At 40.2% G+C, this 24,825-nt stretch overlaps 2 long non-coding RNA genes across 2 annotated transcripts; both read left to right on the top strand.

Moving 5' to 3' along the window:
• Positions 1 to 12,947: 12,947 nt before the first annotated feature.
• Positions 12,948 to 14,946, top strand: LOC130731897 (uncharacterized). The gene is made up of 2 exons (XR_009016877.1): positions 12,948 to 13,257; positions 14,696 to 14,946. It is a non-coding gene; the product is annotated as an uncharacterized LOC130731897 (long non-coding RNA).
• A 477-nt stretch (positions 14,947 to 15,423) lies between these two features.
• On the top strand, positions 15,424 to 17,419 carry LOC130731896 (uncharacterized). The gene is made up of 2 exons (XR_009016876.1): positions 15,424 to 15,730; positions 17,169 to 17,419. It is a non-coding gene; the product is annotated as an uncharacterized LOC130731896 (long non-coding RNA).
• Positions 17,420 to 24,825: the final 7,406 nt, after the last annotated feature.

Here is a 24,825-nt window from a genome sequence, read left to right as displayed (position 1 = left end):
AGTCTCAAGGTGCTGAGATCTTTAGCTTCTTCAATGGCTGTGACCTTGGGTCTCCATTTTCAGGGAAGGCATCTTAGAATCTTTGTTATTTGATCAACATTTTCGTCTTTGCGATCAAGATTTCTGAGCCCATTAATGACGGTTTGGAATCTTCCAAACATGTCATCAATGCTTTCATTTTCCTTCATCTTGAAAGTTTCATATTCAGCCACGAGTAAGCTTACTTTGGCTTGTCTGACACTCGTTGTACCTTCATCTGCCAACCCTAGAGCTTCCCAGACTTCTTTGGTTGTTGCTAAGCCATCAACCTTATCCGGCTGAGATTTACTTAACGCACACAGTAGGAATAACTTAGCTCTATCCTAGAGTTGATAGTCCTTGCGTTGCGCTTCTGTCAGTTGATCCTTCTTTATATGTTCTCCAGCATCATCTTTGTGAACGATGTTGCCATTTTCAATGATGTCCCAAAGCTTGTAGTTTGTGGACTCAATGAATAGTTTCATATGAGTTTTCCAATAAGGATACTCAGTTCCATTAAAGAACGGAGGCTTGTTGGTGGATGAGACCGTAGCTATTGCAAGATCTTCTGCCATGGATCTTTACTCTACACCTGTTTAAGATGTTAGTTTCTAGAGACTAAGCTCTTATGCCAATTGAGTTGTAAATAAGTAACACAAGAAAGGGGGGGTTTGAATTGTGTTCTTGAAAATTACTTTTTAAAAATTTGTTTTATGAAAAAGAATATTAGTTCTTTGGTAAAAACGTTTAAGTGTGACTTTTCACAAACTGTTTAGTGCAGCTGAAGTAAAACAGTAAATAGAACATAACGATCAGCACACAGAGATTTATACTGGTTCACCCCAAACAATTGGGCTACGTCCAGTACCTGGCCACCACCAAGATTTTCACTAGCAAGTATCAAGGACTTCTCCAATACAAGTATTAGACAGGACTTCTCCAAGTATTATCACGGACTTCTCCAAGTATTCTGCAGGACTCCTCCTATAAGTATTGTACCGGACTTCTCCAAAATCTTACAAAGATTTAAATCACTCTACGAAGATTCTCTTCTTTCAAGAGCAAGGGTAGAGACTTTATAGCACTGAAAGTCTAAGTGTTTGGGTTCAGATTTGACTATTGGATCACTTAAGAGTTACTATAGGAGTGTAAAGAGAAAAAAGAGATATGGCTCTTTTAAGGTACGAGGTTTTCTCTTTCACAGAGCAGAATTTAATGGCTTGCATTTGACACTTGGGAATATCTGCTTGAGCTTTGAATGCTGTAGAGAAGTTTTGAAAATGAATGCTTGAATGCTTGTATTCTCAGAATTAATTCATGTTCCTTTAGATCTTCAAGAATGTCTTAAATACTTGCTTGCTAGTGTTGTAGCCGTTGGGAGACCAAATCCAAACGTTGAGATAGCCGTTGAGAAATGATATCGGGCCGTTGATTCAAAAGGCTTGGTTGGTAGCTTCATTAAATGTTACTTCTGAAGCAAGTCTATCCTTTAGCTCAAAAGGTGATGTTTGTCAGCTAGTAGGTGGTGATAGACTTTGGGCTACTTTTCAGACAAGAGACAATTTGGCAATTTGATGTTGACAACTTGAACTTTTCCTCGTTGGTCAGCGTGCCTTTTGCTAAAGCAAACTTGTCTTCATGTGATTCAGTTTGAATGAAACTCAAATGGTTGTCATTGGATTTGAATGTAAGACAGCCGGTTGAAATCAAACTAAAACTTTGGCGCTCAAAATTTGTCTTGATATATGTAACGCCCCAATTTCTCAATTGAGGAGTCACATTAGTAACCTAGCAAAGTCTAAGGACTATTTCGTAATCCTAAGAAACACGATAATTTTTTTCTTTTCAAAACAACTAAACACAGTTTAATACATAACATAGTCTTAATTAAACAACCCGTTCCCGACATATAATAATAGTGTCTTACAATAGCATAAGCAAGTTTCCAAAATAAGTACGCACACTTAAACAGTGGCGAAAACAGGGTTTTAGTAACAGAGTTTTCAGATTAACGAAGAAGACTCAAAGCATAAACTACTAAGAGGAAAACTATACAGCTTCTTCCATCCTTGCTCCGCCAGTTACTATCCCTCCGCTATCTCAGCCTGGCTAAGCATCGCCAGAAGGCTCTTCATCGCCTAATAGCGTTAAGCACCCAAACAACAAATAGCAAACAGAAAGGGTTAACGCCATGCAACTACCACATATAAAGGAGAAAAACATGCTAATCAAATTTAAGCGGATATCATGGCACATAAACTAGCAACTTAATTCAAGATGGATGCCAACATATATCCAACAACATGAAATCAACAATACGAACTTAAATCAGTTATCCACAAAAACACCAATATCAATCGACCAAGTAACGTCTCGCAAGACGGGACAATCTCGTGGGACAATATCCACCACACTGCCACTTAATAACATCTCGAAAGACGGGACGATCACGTGGGACAATATGCACCACATCGTCACTTCAAAAACTCCAAAACATTCCGATAAATAAGCTAACAATATATTTCAAGACAGATATCAACAAAATCAACAACATATAATTGAATCAGATAATAACATAATTAACCACATAGAATTAAGGCAGATATAAACATAATCAATTGTTAGTGTCCTATAATGCGACTATATGCTTCTACCAATATGGATCGATCAGCAACGTCTCTCAAGACGGGACGATCACGTGGGACAATATCCACCACACCGCCACTTAACGCCACTATGGACGGGACAATCACGTGGGACCTTTGCCACTACATTGCCACTTTAGGACATCTCGAAAGATGGGATGATCACGTGGGATAATATCCACCACATCGCCACTTTATAACGCCTTAAAAGACGGGACAATCACGTGGGACAATCACCACCACATTGCCACTTCAAGTTCAAGCCCTAAATGTCAAGTTAGTCAACAACAATCCTCAACCTCAGTAATCACTCAATCAACAATTTCAAGTATCAACAATAACCATGTCTGATCTACTAGAAAGCAGTAATGACAGAAACCAGTAAACGGCTGAAGCCTCTCAGAAAACGGAGACACACGTCTCAATAAGTTCACTCGGCCGAAGCCTCCAAAAAACATATGGCACAAGCCTCAGAAAACATTCAAAATAAGCAAGCATACAGCATTGCAAAACATGTCAATATTTCAATCAATTGTCAATCAAATTAAACACCTTCATCTCAAACGCATGCAGTGCGATAAAAGCATGCAAGACTCAAAGACGCGCTAAAACTGAGTTACCCTTACCTTCGTGAGTAGAAGTTGTGCATGGAAGTTGCGAACCTAGAACAAGGAAACACAATCATCAACACAAGACCTACTAGAAGTAATCAATCTAATAATACTAATCGAAATCGTAAAGAAAACTTTTAAAGCTTCAGAGTTCACATTTGGGCACGAATGGACAACGGACTTCGTTCGTTAAAACGAGCATAACTCGAGTTACAGAACTCGCAATAACACGAAACCAAAGCCAAAATTTTGACAATCGAAAGAGCTACGCTATAGCTCAGGTCATAGAGACCCAAAAATTACTTTTGGACACGGTACCCTAACAAACAGGTTTCGGCCACTTTAGAAAATAGGGTTTCCGAACTTTTTCTTCGATCTAAATCAATTCCTAGGTATTCTTAGGCGATATCTAGGTCAGGGAAACTCTCAGAAAAATTATCGGATCGAAAACTAGAACAGGGGTATTTTGGTCAAGATTTTTAGCTCGGAAACTCAAAATCGGAATTTCGAAAAATAAATTGGATGAGGTCGATACCCACGACGTTTATGACAACTAATCCTACTGACGCTAAGCTCAGTCGAGAGCTTTTGATTCAAAAAGCGGAACCTCAGCATAAAAATGGGTTGTTGAGCAGAATTGAAGTTCTGCGGCGATTCGACGAGATTCGGCGAAATGTAATCCGCTAAACATGCTCTTGAGCATGCAGGGAATAAGTTTAGATAGAGAAATCAAGTTATTTGGACAGTTTTACAAAAAGCTCAAAACTTTGAGCACAGAAAGACATAGAGAAAAGCGACAGAATTTACGATTAGAGGTAAGGAAAAGCATCAATACCTCGAGGCCTACGCGTAGCAACGAACAGAGCGACGATCAGACAAGAATCGGTGAAAAGCTCTCCTCCCTTTCTCTCCTTGAAGCTCACGGGTTTGGGGTGTTGATGGTGGTGATGAAGTTTTGATTTTTTTCAAGCTATTTATAGTTGATGGAAAATGCGGGAAAATGAAAATTTCGCGATTCTAATTTTTCCTGTGCATTCCTCTATGAATTCTAAGATAGGTTCTGGCGACAGAATTCTAGAACTCAAAACAGGTTTCTCAGAATTAAAGCAAACGATCCAAAGTCGGTGTAAATCTATTTTACCCGAAAAACTACTTTTTGCGGTTGATGTCGGATGAGAAAACTTCTTTCTGAAGAAAGATTAGAAACTTCGAAAGAAATAGGTGAGCGCGTGCGGAATCTTCGTTTGAAGCTCCGAATAGAAATAGTCTTCATCGACAGTTTACTTTAAGGTTCTTGAGCTATCAGGGATTCAGTTTCGGCAAACCTCCGAGAATCGGAAACGATAATTCGTACATTCCAGGGTTTCGTGTCGAAACACTTTTCGTGGAAAGGAATAAGAGAAATTCTTATATTCCTCTGAATATTTTTGAATATCGTTTCTACAGTGCTTTAAGAGCAAATTAGCCATTTACTAACATTTTCGCCCTAAGGCGAAAGTGAATAAAACTCATACTATAAACTATATCGACTATAGTACTATTCTTAGTCATTTCCTGAACTTTCTTCTTCATAATATTAATCCAACCATCGAACGAAAGTCAAGTTCCTCTCACGCTTACACAGAATCCTATGCGTGAGCTGGAAATTATTTATTTATTTAATTATAAAATCCTGGGTCTTACAATACTAGCCCCTAAAAAGAAAGTTTCGTCCTCGAAACTTAAGGCTCAGTGAAGAGTTCCGGATACTGTTCCTTCATCTTCTCTTCTAGTTCCCAAGTAGCATCGCCCGTGACTTGGTTCCAAATCACTTTTACCAGAGGAACCTGCTTGTTCCTCAACTGCTTGATCCTACGTTCTTTAATCCTCATCGGTGCCACTTCAAAAGACAGGTTGTCTCTAAGCTGGATGTCATCTTCCTTGATGATGTGAGAGGGATCACGAATATACTTCCTCAATTGTGACACGTGTAGCACATCATGAATCTTGGACAGAAATGGTGGCAACGCAATCCGATAAGCTACTTTACCGACTCGCTCGATAATCTGATACGATCCAATGAACTTCGGTGTCAGCTTCCTCGACTTTATCGCTCTTCCCACCCCGGTAGTTTGTGTCACGCGAAGAAACACATGGTCTCCCGCCTCAAACTCTAACTCTCTCCGTCGTGTGTCAGCATAACTCTTTTGTCGACTCTGTGACGTCCTCATCTTCTCTTGTATTTGTTTCACCTTCTCAGTTGTTTGTTGTACTAATTCCGGTCCAACGAGAAGATGTTCGTCATCTTGAAACCAACATAGAGGAGTCCTACATCTCCTTCCATACAAAGCCTCATAAGGTGTCATTCCAATACTGGCATGAAAACTGTTGTTGTAAGTAAACTCGATCAACGGTAACAGCTCATCCCAGCTCTCTTGACTATCTAAGACACATGCTCGCAGCAAGTCTTCCAATGACTGTATTGTTCTCTCGGTCTATCCATCTGTCTGAGGGTGATAGGCAGAACTCAACCTCAACTTCGTGCCAAGCGCATCGTGCAAGGCCTTCCAGAAACGCGAAGTAAACTTTGGGTCTCTGTCAGAAACAATACTCGAAGGTACTCCATGAAGTCGTACAATCTCTGCAACATACACATTTGCAAGTGCCTCCACATTATACGTTGTCTTCACTTGTATGAAATGCGCTGATTTCGTCAAACGGTCCACAATGGCCCATATGGAATCAAATCTCTTCCTTGTAGCTGGTAAAGCTACCACGAAATCCATAGAGATATTGTCCCACTTCCACTCCGGCACATCAAGTGACTGTAACATACCTGCAGGCTTTTGATGTTCTATCTTCGCCTTCTGACATGTCAGACATGCTGCCACAAACTCTGCTACATTCTTCTTCATTCCTGACCACCATAAATTCAACTTTAGATCTTGGTACATCTTTGTCGATCCCGGATGAATACTCAATCTGCTCTTGTGACCTTCGTCAAAAATCATCCTTCTCAACTCCATGTCACATGGCACGCAGACACGTCCTTTGCAACGTAGAATGCCATCGGTTCCTACTTCGAAATTCGGCGCCTTTCCCAAAATGATCAAGTTTCGTTTCTCGATCAGCTCCTCATCTAACAGTTGCTTCACCTTGATCTCGTTCAGCAAATCACTGGTGATCGTCACCATCCCAAAGCTCAATATTCCAGGCGTCACTTGCATACCCAAACTGAGGTCGCGAAAAGTCTCGATGAGTTCCAATTCCTTAATCATCAGTGATGAAACATGAATTGTCTGGCGACTCAGTGCGTCTGCTACAACATTTGCTTTTCCTGGGTGGCACAACAAAGTGAAATCATAATCCTTGATGAATTCCATCCAACGCCTTTGTCTCATATTCAGATCCTTCTGATCGAACAGGTACTTCAGACTCTTGTGATCACTAAAAACAGTGAAAGTGCTCCCATAAAGATAGTGCCTCCAAATCTTAAACGCAAATACCACAGACGCCAACTCCAAGTCATGCGTAGGATAGTTCTTTTCATGTATCTTCAACTGCCTTCAAGAATAAGCCACAGCCTTTCGGTGTTGCATCAACACACAGCCCAACCTGTGGTACGAAGCATCGCAGTAAACCTCGTAAGGTTCCTCCTCTTGTGGTAAAGTCAGAACTGGCGCGGTCGTCAAACGCTCCTTCATATCCTGAAAACTCTGTTCACAATCTTCTGTCCATGCGAATTGTTGGTTCTTTCGAGTGAGTTTCGTCAATGGTCCTGCAATCTTAGCAAAACCTTCGATGAATCGTCGGTAATATCCAGCTAAACCGATGAAACTCCTTATATCTGTCACAGTCTTAGGACGCTCCCATGCAAGTACCGCTTCCACTTTACTAGGATCAACAGCAATGCCCTCCTTCGAGATGACATGTCCTAGAAACTTTACTTCTTCGAGGCAAAATTCACACTTTGCCGCATTAGCATACAACACTTTCTCCCGAAGAACTTGCAGTACTTGACGTAGATGTTCCTTGTGTTCTTCACGATTCCTCGAGTAGATCAAGATGTCGTCGATGAACACCACAACGAAGCGGTCCAAGAATGGATGAAAGATCTTATTCATGTAGTCCATGAATACAGCTGGTGCATTCGTAACTCCAAACGACATCACCAAGTACTCGTAGTGCCCATAGCGTGTCCTAAACGCAGTCTTTTGGATATCCTCGTCTTTGACTCTAATCTTGTGATATCCCGATCTCAGGTCAATCTTCGAGAAAACAGCAGCACCCTTCAATTGATCCATCAAATCGTCAATCCTCGGCAACGGACAACGGTTCTTTATCGTGACTTTGTTCAACTGTCGATAGTCCACGCAAAGTCGCGATCTTCCGCCTTTCTTCTTCACAAGCAGCACTGGCGCTCCCCACGGAGAAACGCTAGGTCGAATAAACCCCTTCTTGGTTAAATCCTCAAGTTGACTCTTCAGCTCAGTCAGTTCTGCCGGTGCCATACGATACGGTGCGATTGATATAGGTCCAGTGCCTGGGACCATATCGATTGTGAACTCCATATCTCTGACTGGAGGTATTCCAGGTACGTCTTCGGGGAATACATCCTCGAACTCATGCACAACAGCTATTCCTTGTACTCCATTCTCCTTAGCTTCCATCACGGTTGTAGACAAAAGGGAACTCAAAGCTCCTTTCCTCAAAGAAAGCTTTGAAAAGTACGAGTTCAAGAACTCGGCGAGTCCAGCATCGGGAAAGATAACAACCTTATTGGCGCAATCAAGAAGAACATGATGGTGGGACAACCAATCCATGCTTATGATCACATCCAATCCCTTGAGAGGTAAACAGATTAAGTTTGCTACAAACTTCTTATCTAGGTACATCCAAGGACATTCCAAACATGCAGTGTTAGTTACTAGACTCTTAGATGTAGGGGTAGACACTGTCAAGTCAAACGGTAACTTTGACACTTCTAGCTTTAACCTCGTCGCACAAGCTAAGTCTATGAATGAATGCGTAGCACCAGAATCAAATAGCGCGATAAGGGAATTACCCACAATCTCGCAGGTACTGCGGATTAGACCATCGTCCTCCTCAGCTTCAGTTCCACTGATCGAGTAGACTCTTCCACCAGCAGTAGGCCTCCTAGCCCCAGTAGTATTCACAGCAGCCTCAACTTTGGGAGCCCTACACTCTACAGCAGTGTGACCAGGCTTCTTGCAGTTCCAACAGATCCTTATGTTCTCAGGACAATGATTTGCAAAATGCCCCGCTTTGTTGCACTTGAAGCAAGTCACACCCTCTAAACTCACTGCTAGAGGTCTCGGTGCTATAGCATTCCCACCCGTAGGATAAAAGGACCCAGAAGTTGTCCCCCTACCCTGAGGACGAACATACAGCTTCTTCTGGAAATGCTTACCCTTGTCACCTCTTCCTTGGTTAGTCCTAGCCGGACCTCCACTTCCTTGGTGAGGCTTGTTTAGACCTTGGAACTTGCCCCTTGCAATATCAATAGCCTCAATCCCCTTGGTCTTCTCCACCAGCACTTGATAGCGATTCAGTCCTAGAGGTTGCACCGCCCTCTACAGCTCATAACTCAGCCCATCAATGAAGCGCTCACACATATAGCCTTCATCTATCTGTCCTCTAAAGTAGCGGAAGTGTTTAGCCAACGACTCCAACTTTGCAGCATACTCAGCAACGGTGTAACACCCCGATTTCGGTGGCGTCACTTTAGTAACCAAAAGTAAACTTAATGCGGAAAAACGTGAATATTTTTTTTTCGATAATAACTAAGACAAGACTGAATTAAATAAAACCCAACAGTAACGATAAACAGAACTAATATACAATATATATAACAGCCTCCGCTGTAAGTAGCTAGCCACGTCACGAGTAAACCTCCAGTGACGGGTAATAAGAAAAGTAGCGCCCGTAGGCAAAATGTACAAACCAAATCTAAAGGTAAGTGTCCGCAACACTATCCCTCAAAACTGAGAATAAGCTGGCCCATCGGCCTGAAACAAGACCTCCTAAGTCCAACCAACTCTCTGTGATTCCCGTAAAGAAACCACACAAAAAGCTATAGGTGGGACTCTACCCTGTCCCGAATGAAACAAATAATGTTGAGAGCTAAGACTCTACTCCTACACTAATCCCATCTCGAGGAGCTCACACTAACACTCAATCCTACATGCTGGCATGATCGTCGTCCGAATTCGAAATCCAGAACGACCTAGTCTATGTACACCATCCGTCCTCCGCTCGCTATCGCGATGCGCTCCTGTTCCATCATCCCAACTCTAGTTTCCCCCGAAGGGTGAACCGTCGTGAACCAGTCCGCCAAAGACATCTGACAAAGGGCGTTTGTCCGCCAAAGCACACACAGAAGACGCGAGGGTCAACTCCAAAGAATTACATAAATAATAGCACCAATAGATATAGATAAGAGAATAGCCACTTAGGCTTATAGCTAGGGATAACATCCTAGGGTTGCATATTTCCACAAAGAATATAACGACTGTAAATCACAGTTAACATGCATCAAGTAGAACTAACAAGTATCAAAAACACTCATCATGTAGTCAGATCAGCATAAAACCCGAATATCGTCACTCTGCTTGGCGACGGAACAAACCGACAACGTCACTCTGCTTGGCGACGGAACAAAACAACAACGTCACTCTGCTTGGCGACGGAACAAAACAACAACGTCACTCTGCTTGGCGACGGAACAAACAAAACAACAACGTCACTCTGCTTGGCGACGGAACAAAACAACAACGTCACCCTGCTTGGCGACGGAACAAAACAACAACGTCACTCTGCTTGGCGACGGGACAAACCAAAGGTATTGCCACTTATAGGCTGGGCACCTCGAGACGGTCGTAACACTAGCCTCGTGTTTAACCATTTCTGCTCGGGCGTCGCTTATCACCTTTGGCTATAGTCAAGACGGTACAAACTCTACATGGTTTGACCATTTCTGCTTGCTATGCCGAACATCAACAGGCACGATACAACTCTACATGGATGACCGTTACCTCCTGTTGTGTCAGGTATAGTCAGGACCGATCCAACTCTGCATGGCTGATCGTTACTTCCTGCTTTACCGAAGTACTCTGCTTGGCACTTCATCACGCATATGCACGGGTGCAACCACTCACGATGACTCTTCGGGTCACCAATGTTCTCACGAAGTCTCACGCTTCAGTGAAGTTTCATGCTCTCACAAGGTCTCACGCCTCAGTGAAGCTTCTCGGCTCATCCCTTGGATGGCTATCAAACTGCTCAACGAGCGAAGGAGTACCAACATACTCAGAACTTACCAAACTCCTCAACACTTGGATCCGACGACACTCCTCGCTTTTCCAAAACTATGATTTGACTTCCAATGCCTTCCTTCGAGGTTGTTATCATTACTTAAAGATTTTGAGGTTATTTAAGGTCTTATGAATATTCTTTATAAAATAGATTCCCTTTTGTCTTATCGCAAGTCTTATACATTTGCAGGATCTCCCAATCCCAAGTCGCTTCCAGAGGAGGTCTCGATCCACTAAACAAAATTAAGGCCCGAACCTCGTTCGTCCTATCAAACTTTCTCAAAACTCTCAAAATAAAATCGGCATGACCTGCCCGCTTTTCTCACCGTTCAGAAACTCAGATTCCAATACAGAGCATATTTAAATCATCACAATCAACAACATGTCATATCTCAATAAATCGCAATATTAACACTTAACACTTAGCATATAAAGCATGCACCACACATCCTAGATTACCCACATAGCACATAGCATGTAAGTCAATCTTCAAAAACATTCAGTAGATGAATCATCTACATTGTCAGCCGAAGCCTCAGAAAACATTTTCAATCACACACAATCTCAGTGCATAAACAGTAAACAATGTCGAAACATCGACCCTAAGCATTAACTAGAGATTCAGTGAGAAGCCCTCACCTGAAAGTTCTCCCGAGTTATCTCCTAAAGCTCCTTCACAATCAAAGCCTTGCTCCGCTGGAAATTCCTCAAAATCACCTTTAGAGCAAAACCACAGAAATACTATCAGAATCTATCGAAAACTAAGCTATCGATACTTACTAAGGTTACTCGAAGTAATCTATACTCTAAGGTACGATAATCTAGCGCGAAAGACAAGTTTTCGGAAAAGGAAATTTTCCTCCTCCCCCTCTAATAGGCTCGGCCACTTTTCACAATTAAGGGGCTCGATTTTTCTTCGAACAAACTTGGTTCCTATGCTTTCATAAGCCGTAACTAAGGGTATTCTGAACTCGGAAAAATTATCGGATCAAAAACTGTCGCAGGGGTATTTTGGTCATGATTTTTAACTTAGGATTTTCAAAACTGAAATCCCAAAAATAAAATTTTGCAGGGACGTCACCAACGACGTTTATGACAACTAATCCTACTAGCACTAAGCTAAGGCGATAGTTTTCAGCCTAAAGGTTAAAGCTTTACTCCAAAAACTCCAAAATGGGTATTTTAGGCTAAAATTGATTCCGACGGAATTCCGGCGACATAACGGAAAATCTAATCCGGCAGAAGTGATCTTGGGCACATATAGAAGAGGTTTAGAATCAGAAATGAAAGATTCAGGATAGTTTTGCAAAAACCCATAAACTATCCACTCAGAAAACTCTACAGAAAAGCTATGGAAAAAGCGATCAGAGGTAAGGATTAGCGACTATACCTCGAAACCTTGAAGCAGCAACTGATTAATCAACGATCAAGCAAGGATTGAACAAAATCTCTTCTCCTCCTCTCCTTAGCAAACTCGCGGCCTCCTTGGGTAGAAAATGGTGGAGTTTTGTGATTTCTTCTCACTTGCTTGCTATATATAGAAAATGGTAATTCGCGGGAAAATGAAAGTTTCGCGAATCTGATTTTTCCGGCATCATTCTCCATGAATTCTAAGATAGGTTTTGGCAAAGGAATTCCTAAGCTAAGAAGATGTCTCCTTGTATTTTTGGCAACTAATGCAAAGTCGGTGCAAAGTCGGTGTAAAACTATTTTACCCGATAAGTTGCTTTTTGCATCGAATGTCGGAATTGAAAACTTCCTTCGGAAGAAAGATTGAAATCATCAAGAGAAATAGGTGTACGCGTGTAGAATATCCATTTGAAGCTCTGAATAGATAAAGTCTTCATTGTCGAGAAATTCTAGGGTTTTGAAATACCAGGGATTCGGTTTCGGCAAACTTCCGATGATTGGAATCGGACGTTCGTAGATCCTAGAGTTTCGCCTCGAAACGATTGTGATATATGGAAGAAGAGAAATTCTAACATTTCTCTGAAGATTTTTGGAATTAACTGCCATCGTGCCTAAAAGTGAAAATTAGCTATATACTAGGGTTTCTGACCTAGGTTTAAGCGTATAACGATCGTACTATAACTTTTATCGATCATGATGTAATCCTTTGACTTTTCCTGAACTTTCTCCTTCATAAATTTATTTCATTTGGTAAACTCTAGTTCAGGTTTCCCTTCACAATACATCAACCCTAATCGTAAATGGAAATCTCTTCCACTTATTCTAAGCTTAAAATCTTGGGTCTTACAAACGGTCATGCCTCCTTGACGAAGTCTCAGAAACTGTGCCTCCTTAGCAGCTCTAGCACTATTAGGAAAGTACTTGTCCAGGAAAGCTGTAACACCCCACTTTTCGTTATTAGGTTATTTATTATTTTATCTTAATTATTATTATGCTATATGGTAATTTGATGAATTATGTGATTATAATTTAAATCTCATGTGATATAGAATAAGATTTAGATAAATAAGTTTGTTAGGTTTTTGTGTGAGTAATTGAGAGTGGGGCCCATTAGTATGACTATTTAAGGGATATGAGTGAATTAGAAAGAGAGAAATCAGAATTTGAGAATTGGAGAAGTTAGCAGAGGAGAAGAAAAGAAGCGTGAAAGAGAGAAGGGGAGAAAAGAGAAGAAAAAACCTAGAATTTGATCTTCAAGAGGTAAGGGTTTGAATTTATCTTGTATAATTGTAGAATAACAGAGGTTGAGTTTAACATGAAGGAACCCTCATCTTTTTTGAAAATTCAGAACTGAGAGACTGTGTTGAGTGTTAACATGTGGTGAGAAAAATTGATTTTGAGCGAAATTGAGGTTCCGGGGAAAATTGGGTTCTGTTATGTTTTGCCCGCAGATACCCTAACAGTCTGTGTTGTAGAGAGCATAACACTCTCTACAGAATTCCAAATTGAGTGAAACCAATTTTGTATGAACGCTAACTCATAGGGCTATGTTGGGTAATATTTTCATAATTTTTCGATTGCTGGTTCAATACCAGAATCATTTGCAAGTTTATTCTGTTTCTGCCCGCAGACACCCTAGCAGCCTGTGTTATAGAGAGCATAACTCTCTCTACAGAATTCCGAATTGAGTGAAACCAATTTTGTATGAAATCTAACTCATAGGGCTATATTGGGTAATATTATCATAATTTTTAGATTGCTGGTTCAATACCAGAATTATCTGCAAGTTCACTCTGTTTCTGCTCGCAGAAACCCTAACAGCCTGTGCTGTAGAGACCATAACTCTCTCTACATAATTCCAAATTGGGTGAAACCAATTTTATATGAAAGCTAACGTATAAGGCTATGTTTGGTAAAATTTTCATAATTTTTGGACTGCTCATTTAGTACCAGGATTATATGCAAGTTTGCTATGTTTCTGCTTATTTCTGAGATTGATTCTGAAACTGATTCTAGTAATTGATATGAGACATTTGATGATTTTGTGTTGCTATTTTGTCAGTGGAATAGTGAATGATTTGATAATTGTATTGAAGTGTTATTTTGTGCAATTTTGGTGTGATTTCCGTTATGGAATTTGGTGAGAAAATATGTTATATATTTGGGGCTGGAGTGGTCTCAAAATTGCATGTTTTAATTTATGAGTTTTTGCACGAAATACACTTCATTTAGTCAAGAGGCAACGTGTCGGTTTTCATCGGAAAACTGAGGTTTGTCCTAGAACTGGCGTGGTTCTGGAAGTCTGGAGTGGACTTCATTGGTGGTTAACTGTCTGGAGTGGACGCGGTGATACCGCTAAGGTTAACAATTGGTACCACATGCATACATTAGAGTCTCACACACTAAGTTTCACGTTTTCAGTGGTTTTATGTGTTTGGTGATTTGTTGGTGAATTGTTTTGCTGTTGTGGTAAAGTCGAATTATTATTCTTCTTTAAGCTTATAATTTTTCGAAACATTAATAAGAATTGTGAAACTGTCTTGAGAGAAAATATTATAATCACTCAGATTTTAAAGTAAAGGTGAAGAGTTTATAAAGCAGGATCTGAATTGTTTACTTGCTCTTTGTTATGTTATATTTTATACAATGTAAGTTCTTACCCTTCTGTTGGAATGATGTTCTATGCGACATCGCTCAGGTACAGGAGGTAGAGATGTGGCTCATGAGGAGTAGCTTCGGAGAGTCTTAGCTTATGTTATTATTATTATTATTATAAAATAAGTGTCTTGCTCTGTAATGTAACACTGGTTAGATATTTTACGTTACTTTTACATTTATGTTGAGAGGATTTTATAATCTCTTCTTATGGAAGTTGTTGAATAATTTTCTAAATGATGGCGATGTCGTACTGTTGACGGCCGAAGTGCTTATGAAATTCAGTTCTGAGTATGATGAATTTTATTGGAATATCATGGAAGATAAACCTATTTAAATAAGTGATTTTATGCATCTTAGGATTATCTGACTGGTTTAGAAATTTCATTGGCAGGAATAATTCATTCTTTGAAAAGCATATGAACTTATAAATTTTCAAACACAATCAGTGTTAATTTTAATGAGTTTTCGTGAAGAAGTGTAATACTCCCTTGATATGTTTTTAAACTCTGATAAACGTTTTTAAATAAAACAATGGGAAAAAGGGGGTGTTACATTAGTGGTATCAGAGCATGGTCGGTTAGTAGACTAGGTTTATCAGCATGTTTATTAACATGTTTAATTCCTTTTGTATTCGATATGTGTCTATGACACAATCGATATTGTTCTGGTCAGTAGGATAGAAGAAGTCCTACCCCGAGTTGTTCATTTAAGGTAATTTTCGAGGGCGAAAATTCTTAAGTGGGGGAGAGTTGTAACACCCCACTTTTCGTTATTAGGTTATTTATTATTTTATCTTAATTATTATTATGCTATATGGTAATTTGATGAATTATGTGATTATAATTTAAATCTCATGTGATATAGAATAAGATTTAGATAAATAAGTTTGTTAGGTTTTTGTGTGAGTAATTGAGAGTGGGGCCCATTAGTATGACTATTTAAGGGATATGAGTGAAATAGAAAGAGAGAAATCAGAATTTGAGAATTGGAGAAGTTAGCAGAGGAGAAGAAAAGAAGCGTGAAAGAGAGAAGGGGAGAAAAGAGAAGAAAAAACCTAGAATTTGATCTTCAAGAGGTAAGGGTTTGAATTTATCTTGTATAATTGTAGAATAACAGAGGTTGAGTTTAACATGAAGGAACCCTCATCTTTTTTGAAAATTCAGAACTGAGAGACTGTGTTGAGTGTTAACATGTGGTGAGAAAAATTGATTTTGAGCGAAATTGAGGTTCCGGGGAAAATTGGGTTCTGTTATGTTTTGCCCGCAGATACCCTAACAGTCTGTGTTGTAGAGAGCATAACTCTCTCTACAGAATTCCAAATTGAGTGAAACCAATTTTGTATGAAAGCTAACTCATAGGGCTATGTTGGGTAATATTTTCATAATTTTTCGATTGCTGGTTCAATACCAGAATCATTTGCAAGTTTATTCTGTTTCTGCCCGCAGACACCCTAGCAGTCTGTGTTATAGAGAGCATAACTCTCTCTACAGAATTCCGAATTGAGTGAAACCAATTTTGTATGAAATCTAACTCATAGGGCTATATTGGGTAATATTATCATAATTTTTAGATTGCTGGTTCAATACCAGAATTATCTGCAAGTTCACTCTGTTTCTGCTCGCAGAAACCCTAACAGCCTGTGCTGTAGAGACCATAACTCTCTCTACATAATTCCAAATTGGGTGAAACCAATTTTATATGAAAGCTAACGTATAAGGCTATGTTTGGTAAAATTTTCATAATTTTTGGACTGCTCATTTAGTACCAGGATTATATGCAAGTTTGCTATGTTTCTGCTTATTTCTGAGATTGATTCTGAAACTGATTCTAGTAATTGATATGAGACATTTGATGATTTTGTGTTGCTATTTTGTCAGTGGAATAGTGAATGATTTGATAATTGTATTGAAGTGTTATTTTGTGCAATTTTGGTGTGATTTCCGTTATGGAATTTGGTGAGAAAATATGTTATATATTTGGGGCTGGAGTGGTCTCAAAATTGCATGTTTTAATTTATGAGTTTTTGCACGAAATACACTTCATTTAGTCAAGAGGCAACGTGTCGGTTTTCATCGGAAAACTGAGGTTTGTCCCAGAACTGGCGTGGTTCTGGAAGTCTGGAGTGGACTTCATTGGTGGTTAACTGTCTGGAGTGGACGCGGTGATACCGCTAAGGTTAACAATTGGTACCACATGCATACATTAGAGTCTCACACACTAAGTTTCACGTTTTCAGTGGTTTTATGTGTTTGGTGATTTGTTGGTGAATTGTTTTGCTGTTGTGGTAAAGTCGAATTATTATTCTTCTTTAAGCTTATAATTTTTCGAAACATTAATAAGAATTGTGAAACTGTCTTGAGAGAAAATATTATAATCACTCAGATTTTAAAGTAAAGGTGAAGAGTTTATAAAGCAGGATCTGAATTGTTTACTTGCTCTTTGTTATGTTATATTTTATACAATGTAAGTTCTTACCCTTCTGTTGGAATGATGTTCTATGCGACATCGCTCAGGTACAGGAGGTAGAGATGTGGCTCATGAGGAGTAGCTTCGGAGAGTCTTAGCTTATGTTATTATTATTATTATTATAAAATAAGTGTCTTGCTCTGTAATGTAACACTGGTTAGATATTTTACGTTACTTTTACATTTATGTTGAGAGGATTTTATAATCTCTTCTTATGGAAGTTGTTGAATAATTTTCTAAATGATGGCGATGTCGTACTGTTGACGGCCGAAGTGCTTATGAAATTCAGTTCTGAGTATGATGAATTTTATTGGAATATCATGGAAGATAAACCTATTTAAATAAGTGATTTTATGCATCTTAGGATTATCTGACTTGTTTAGAAATTTCATTGGCAGGAATAATTCATTCTTTGAAAAGCATATGAACTTATAAATTTTCAAACACAATCAGTGTTAATTTTAATGAGTTTTCGTGAAGAAGTGTAATACTCCCTTGATATGTTTTTAAACTCTGATAAACGTTTTTAAATAAAACAATGGGAAAAAGGGGGTGTTACAAAAGCTCCACGGAAACACTCCCAAGTGATGGCTTGATGGTCAGCCTCCATCATAGCCCTAGCCCCACGCCACCAATACTCAGCTTCACCAGTCAGCAGGTAGGTCGCATAATCCACTTTCATCTCAGCAGTAGTACGCAGAAAGGTGAAGATCTTCTCCAACTCCTGGAGCCATAAGTCAGCTTCTTCCGGATCGAACCCCCTGGAGAACTTCGGTGGATCCTGACGCTTGAAATCATTCAGACCTCTGGTCTGAGCAGCAGCTAGTTCACGTTCCTCACGCTGAACACGGCGAGTATTCTCTTCAGCTTGGTGTTGAGCAGCCACCAAAACAGCAGTAGCAGCACGTTGAGCTTCAGCTTCCTCCCTTGCAGCAGTGTTGGTAACTTGTTGTGCCATAAGGGCAGTCAGATTAGCAATAGCTTGTTCCATCGGATTCATGTTGTCCGAACCTTGAGTCTCGTTCAGTTGTGGAAACCTCCTGTTCCTGTTTTCATGAACAGTCAAAGACCACAACAGACACTCAGGTCAGAACAACACAAAGTTCTATAATAATTAACTATGTATATACTTATATCAAATGTATAATTAACAATAACTAGCGTAAGGTTATTCGCTTATGAACAACCTTCAAAAATAATCTATATAAACAATAATCAAGCACACTCTTCCTCCGATTGACACCCCATCAATCGATCTCAGAGTTCAAACATCTTAAGCATACACTCTACCCAAAAGCTCTGGTTTTCTAGACCAAAGCTCTGATACCACAATTGTAACGCCCCAATTTCTCAACGGAGGAGTCACATTAGTAACCTAGCAAAGTCTAAGGACTATTTCGTAATCCTAAGAAAACACGATAATTTTTTTCTTTTCAAAACAACTAAACACAGTTTAATACATAACATAGTCTTAATTAAACAACCCGTTCCCGACATATAATAATAGTGTCTTACAATAGCATAAGCAAGTTTCCAAAATAAGTACGCACACTTAAACAGTGGCGAAAACAGGGCTTTAGTAACAGAGTTTTCAGATTAACGAAGAAGAGTCAAAGCATAAACTACTAAGAGGAAAACTATACAGCTTCTTCCATCCTTGCTCCGCCGGTTACTATCCCTCCTCCATCTCAGCCTGGCTAAGCATCGCCAGAAGGCTCTTCATCGCCTAATAGCGTTAAGCGCCCAAACAACAAATAACAAACAGAAAGGGTTAACTCCATGCAACTACCACATATAAAGGAGAAAAACATGCTAATCAAATTTAAGCGGATATCATGGCACATAAACTAGCAACTTAATTCAAGATGGATGCCAACATATATCCAACAACATGAAATCAACAATACGAACTTAAATCAGTTATCCACGAAAACACCAATATCAATCGACCAAGTAACGTCTCGCAAGACGGGACAATCTCGTGGGACAATATCCACCACACTGCCACTTAATAACATCTCGAAAGACGGGACGATCACGTGGGACAATATCCACCACATCGTCACTTCAAAAACTCCAAAACATTCTGATAAATAAGCTAATAATATATTTCAAGACATATATCAACAAAATCAACAACATATAATTGAATCAGATAATAACATAATTAACCACATAGAATTAAGACAGAAATAAACATAATTAATTGTTAGTGTCCTATAATGCGACTATATGCTTCTACCAATATGGATCGATCAGCCACGTCTCTCAAGACGGGACGATCACGTGGGACAATATCCACCACACCGCCACTTAACGCCACTATGGACGGGACAATCACGTGGGACCTTCGCCACTACATTGCCACTTTAGGACATCTCGAAAGATGGGACGATCACGTGGGACAATATCCACCACATCGCCACTTTATAACGCCTTAAAAGACGGGACAATCACGTGGGACAATCACCACCACATTGCCACTTCAAGTTCAAGCCCTAAATGTCAAGTTAGTCAACAACAATCCTCAACCTCAGTAATCACTCAATCAACAATTTCAAGTATCAACAATAACCATGTCGGATCTACTAGAAAGCAGTAATGACAGAAACCAGTAAACGGCTGAAGCCTCTCAGAAAACGGAGACACACGTCTCAATAAGTTCACTCGGCCGAAGCCTCCAAAAAACATATGGCACAAGCCTCAGAAAACATTCAAAATAAGCAAGCATACAACATTGCAAAACATGTCAATATTTCAATCAATTGTCAATCAAATTAAACACCTTCATCTCAAACGCATGCAGTGCGATAAAAGCATGCAAGACTCAAAGACGCGCTAAAACTGAGTTACCTTTACCTTCGTGAGTAGAAGTTGTGCATGGAAGTTGCGAACCTAGAACAAGGAAACACAATCATCAACACAAGACCTACTAGAAGTAATCAATCTAATAATACTAATCGAAATCGTAAAGAAAACTTTTAAAGCTTCAGAGTTCACATTTGGGCACGAATGGACAACGGAGACTTCGTTCGCTAAAACGAGCATAACTCGAGTTACAGAACTCGGAATGACACGAAACCAAAGCCAAAATTTCGACAATCGAAAGAGCTACGCTATAGCTCAGGTCATAGAGACCCAAAAATTATTTTTGGACACGGTACCCTAACAAACAGGTTTCGACCACTTTAGAAAATAGGGTTTCCGAACTTTTTCTTCGATCTAAATCAATTCCTAGGTATTCTTAGGCGATATCTAGGTCAGGGAAACTCTCAGAAAAATTATCGGATCGAAAACTAGAACATGGGTTTTTTGGTCCAGATTTTAGCTCGGAAACTCAAAATCGGATTTTCGAAAAATAAATTGGATGAGGTCGATACCCACGACGTTTATGACAACTAATCCTACTGACGCTAAGCTCAGTCGAGAGTTTTTGATTCAAAAAGCGGAACCTCAGCATAAAAATGGGTTTTTGAGCAGAATTGAAGTTCTGCGGCGATTCGACGAGATTCGGCCAAATGTAATCTGCTAAACAGGCTCTTGGGCATGCAGGGAATAAGTTTAGACAGAGAATGTAACACCCCGATTTCCAGGTGTCACTTTAGTAACCAAAGATAAACCTTCGCGGAAAAACAGGTAATAAATTTTTTTTTGATTGATTCCTTTGTAAATAAAGCGATAAGGAGATAAAGACATAACCCAACCACTAAACTAACCAATATACATCAAATATAAACATGTACAGCCTCAGCTGCACTTCCACGTCACACACACTCGCAGTGACTCCAAAGTAGTGTGCCCGTAGGCAAATATTTACAGATCCAGAAGTGTGAGTGAGAAAAGGTATAATTACAAACCACTAGGAGAAAGTCGGCCTCAAAATGGCCTAAGCAAAGACCCCTATGGTCCGACTGACTCACTGTGATCCCTCCGTAAGAGAACCACACAAAAAGCCATGCATCGGGAACCTACCCTGTCCCAAAAGCAAAACGAATCAGAGCTATTACAGTAACAACCAACTCCAAAAGACTCTAACCACCCATAACCCACACTACTATCATCGACCCTCCCTCGATCAGGCATGAAGTCCGGGTCCTCGTCGAAAGCTTCAGTAATAGTCGTTCCGCTCCGGGTCTTTCCCGCACAACGAATCATCACGAACCGGCTGACAGACGCCTGGCAGCAGGCCGACCGCCCAAACACAAACATACAAACAAAGCCAAGGCGCTAGGGTCAACTTACAGAATACAATAGATATACAATCAACTTGTGATAAAGGGGATATATACATATGTTGTATATATATACATATAAGTTATGTATTGCCTACTCTAAGGTATATACATAGCATGTTCTCGAATCTCCTACACAGTTCAATCATTAATACCTAACGATGTTCATCAACATCAAATCATCATAATCTCAACATATGAAGTTAGGTGATAAGGTTAGTCAAACAATGTATCGTCCTCCCAACACACACGTATCCAACTAAACCAATGTTCCCTGTCGTTGCCCTAGGGTAAACGACGATGAAATCTCACGCTTCCATGAAGTCTCACGCTTCAATGGGGTCTTACGCTTTCACGAAGTCTCACGCTTCAGTGAAATCTCACACATTCACGAAGTCTCACGCTTCAGTGAATTTTCACGCATTCACGAAGTCTCACGCTTCAGTGAAGTTGCACGCATTCACGAAGTCTCACGCTTCAGTGAAGTTGCACGCCTCCGCAAAGTCTCCCGCTTCAGCAAAGGTGTACGCCTCCGCAAAGTCTCCCGTTTCAGCGAAGGTTCCCGTCTCCACGAGGTCTCCCGCCTCAGTGAAGTTTCTGCTTTCACAAAGTCTCACGCCTCAGTGAAGCTTACTCACTTTCACGAAGTCTCACGCTTCAGTGAAGTTCCATGCTTTCACGAAGTCTCACGCCTCAGTGAAGCTTCCCGGCTCATCCTTTGGATGGCTAAATAAACTGCTCAACGAGCGAAGGAGTACCAATGTACTTGGAAACTTATAGTTCCCCCGGCTTATCCTTTAGATAGCCAAACAACAAACTGCTCCGACCCAAACTCAAAACAACCCAAGAGTTAGTGTCGGTCAATACAACACAACTCCACCAACAAGATTACACGAGGGTCTAGTGTCGGTCAATACAACACAGCCCAAACAACAAGAGCACTAGGTGTCGGTCAATACAACACGGCTCCACAACACTTCCCCAAGAGTACTAACGTACTCGGTGACTTTCAATCATCACCATAGCTCACCTTAGTGGCTTTCCCAATTCCGATAACTCTCCAAACCCACAACAAAGGTCGACTTTTCCCCCGCCTTTCGTAAATATTTTTCCCCTTCAGTTCTCCTATGCTTAAACGTTAATAAAAATGATTTCAATTCAAATTAGTCAAATTATGAGTTTATTTCTCAAAGTCTAAGTTTCCCAAGTCTTTATTTTTCGAAAGCTCTATCATTCTAAGTATCCAAAAATCAACCACCCAAAATACATTTCCCGGGGAAAGTCTAGGAATTCCAACGAATCCCAACAAATGGCTAAGTCTCAAACCCCACATTTGGACTTGCCTAGGTTTGTTCATCCAACCCGAAATGTCAAAGATCACCGGATCAATGAACCTCCACTCCGAAGTCGCGTCAAAACGCACAATCCAACAAAGCACAACATCACAACATCAGTTCATCAACATAATCAACATCAAAGTAAAGCATAAGTCGAATTGATCGACGCCTATCATGCATTCATAGCTAATATATAGTAAGTTGCCCTAACCTCGAGCTGTTCCAGCTTCGCAAACAAAGTTCTCCTCAAACAATTGCTCTGAGTCTTCCAAAGTTCCCTCAACTGAACCTCGGAGAAAAACAAAGCAGAATCCAAACAAAATCGATTAGTTCGATCGCAAAACAATACATAAATGATAGACAAAGCATTAAAGCTTCAGAATAGGACAATCAGGTACGAAAAGACAAGTTTTCGAAAACGAAAAACTCCCCCCCCTTAGGAAATAGCCCACGGCCATAAGGAGAAAAGAGCTTCGGCTCTTTTTCTTCGATCAAATCAATTCACAAGGTAGTTTTAGGGTAAAACTAAGGCAAAGAAACTGTCGGAACAATTTTCGGACAATCGGGCCGAAATACGACTACGCAGGGGCATTTTGGTCCAAAATAAAGGCTCAAAACTTCAAAGTTATCAGTTCTGAAAACAGATTTGACAGCAACGATCCTCATGACATCCGTGACAACAAATCCTAAAGGCACGAAGTCAGATTATAGCTTTACGACAATAAAGTTTTGAAATGTGAGACAAAAAGAGTTTTGAGTCAATTTTTCAGATCCTGGACAACTGAATCGCAATCAGAGTTTACTGACAGAGGTTTTAGGCTCATGGGAACCTTGAGAACATAACCCAAGCAAGAAATCGAAGAAAACGGACAATTTTAGAAAAAGCTCAAAACTGTGAGCACAGAAACGACTTCAGAAACGCAACAGAAACAACAATCAGAGGTAGGAATCGTGTTAGTTACCTCGATACCTAGAAGTAGGGACGAACTGCGCGAAGATTGGTCAAGTTTTCGCGAAAATCTCCTCCCCCCTTGCTCTCCACGAAATTCAGCCACAATAGGAAGAAAATGAAGGAATTTTTGCTTTTTGAGCTATTTATAGGCAGGCGAAATCGCGGGAAAATGAAAATTTCGCGATTCCGATTTTTGCAGCACGTTCACCAAGGAATTCTAAGAGAGATTCTGGCGTCAGAAATCCAGAACTCAAAACAAATATCTATGATATGGGAAAAACGATATCGAAAATCTCAAAAGCGGTGTAAGTTAAATCTGTCCCGAAAAACTACTTTTTGCTGTGATGCTCAAACGACAAAACTTCCAACAGAAGAAAGATTGGAAATGTCGAAACAAGTCTGGAAACGCGGACGGAATCTTCGTTAGAAGTCCCGAATAGAAAAAGTCTTCATCCATTGCTCGAAAATAGGGTTTCGAAGCAAAGAAATTAGCGTCGGCGGACATCCGAAAAGTGAAACCTATCGTGCGTACAGTCCAGAGTTCCGAAATGAAACGCTGGTCGATGGAAAAATAAAGAGAATCTTTAAATTTTCCGAGAGTTCGAAATCTCACTCAAAACGTTGCTTTAAGAGCGAAATAGCCTATTCTGGACACGCTCGCCATAAGGCAGGTGTGCAGACGACTCGCACTAGCTCCGAAAGAAACAACGCCACATTCCTCGAGCAATTCCTGAACTTTCTTCTTCATTAATCTTTCTCAAATATCAAACTCCTGTCACACTTACACTGATTCCACGCGTGAGTCGGAAATTTAACTTGTTCTGAAAATCCAGGTCTTACAATACTCCCCTCCAAAAAGAAAGTTTCGTCCTCGAAACTCAGAGTTCTGCGAAAAGTCTGGAATACAGTTCCTCGATCTTATCTTCCAATTCTCATATAGTAGTGCCTGTGTCATTGTTCCTCATAACCTTTACTTAAGCAAGCTGTTTTCCCCTTAACTGTTTCACTCTTCTATCCCCACTGCTAACTGTCGGTGTCTCAAAAGACAAACCATCATTCAACTTCATGTCGTCTGGCTCGATCACTTGCGTCGGATCTCTGCTTGAAATGATACCGGTTGGCACTCCGTGCAGTCGCTCAATCTTAGCCACTTGTTTTTTTTTTTACTGTCGGTCATCCGAAA

This window comes from Lotus japonicus, chromosome 1, assembly GCF_012489685.1.
Source record: "Lotus japonicus ecotype B-129 chromosome 1, LjGifu_v1.2".
Lineage (NCBI taxonomy): Eukaryota > Viridiplantae > Streptophyta > Magnoliopsida > Fabales > Fabaceae > Lotus > Lotus japonicus.
This window is presented reverse-complemented; position numbering and strand designations above follow the sequence as displayed.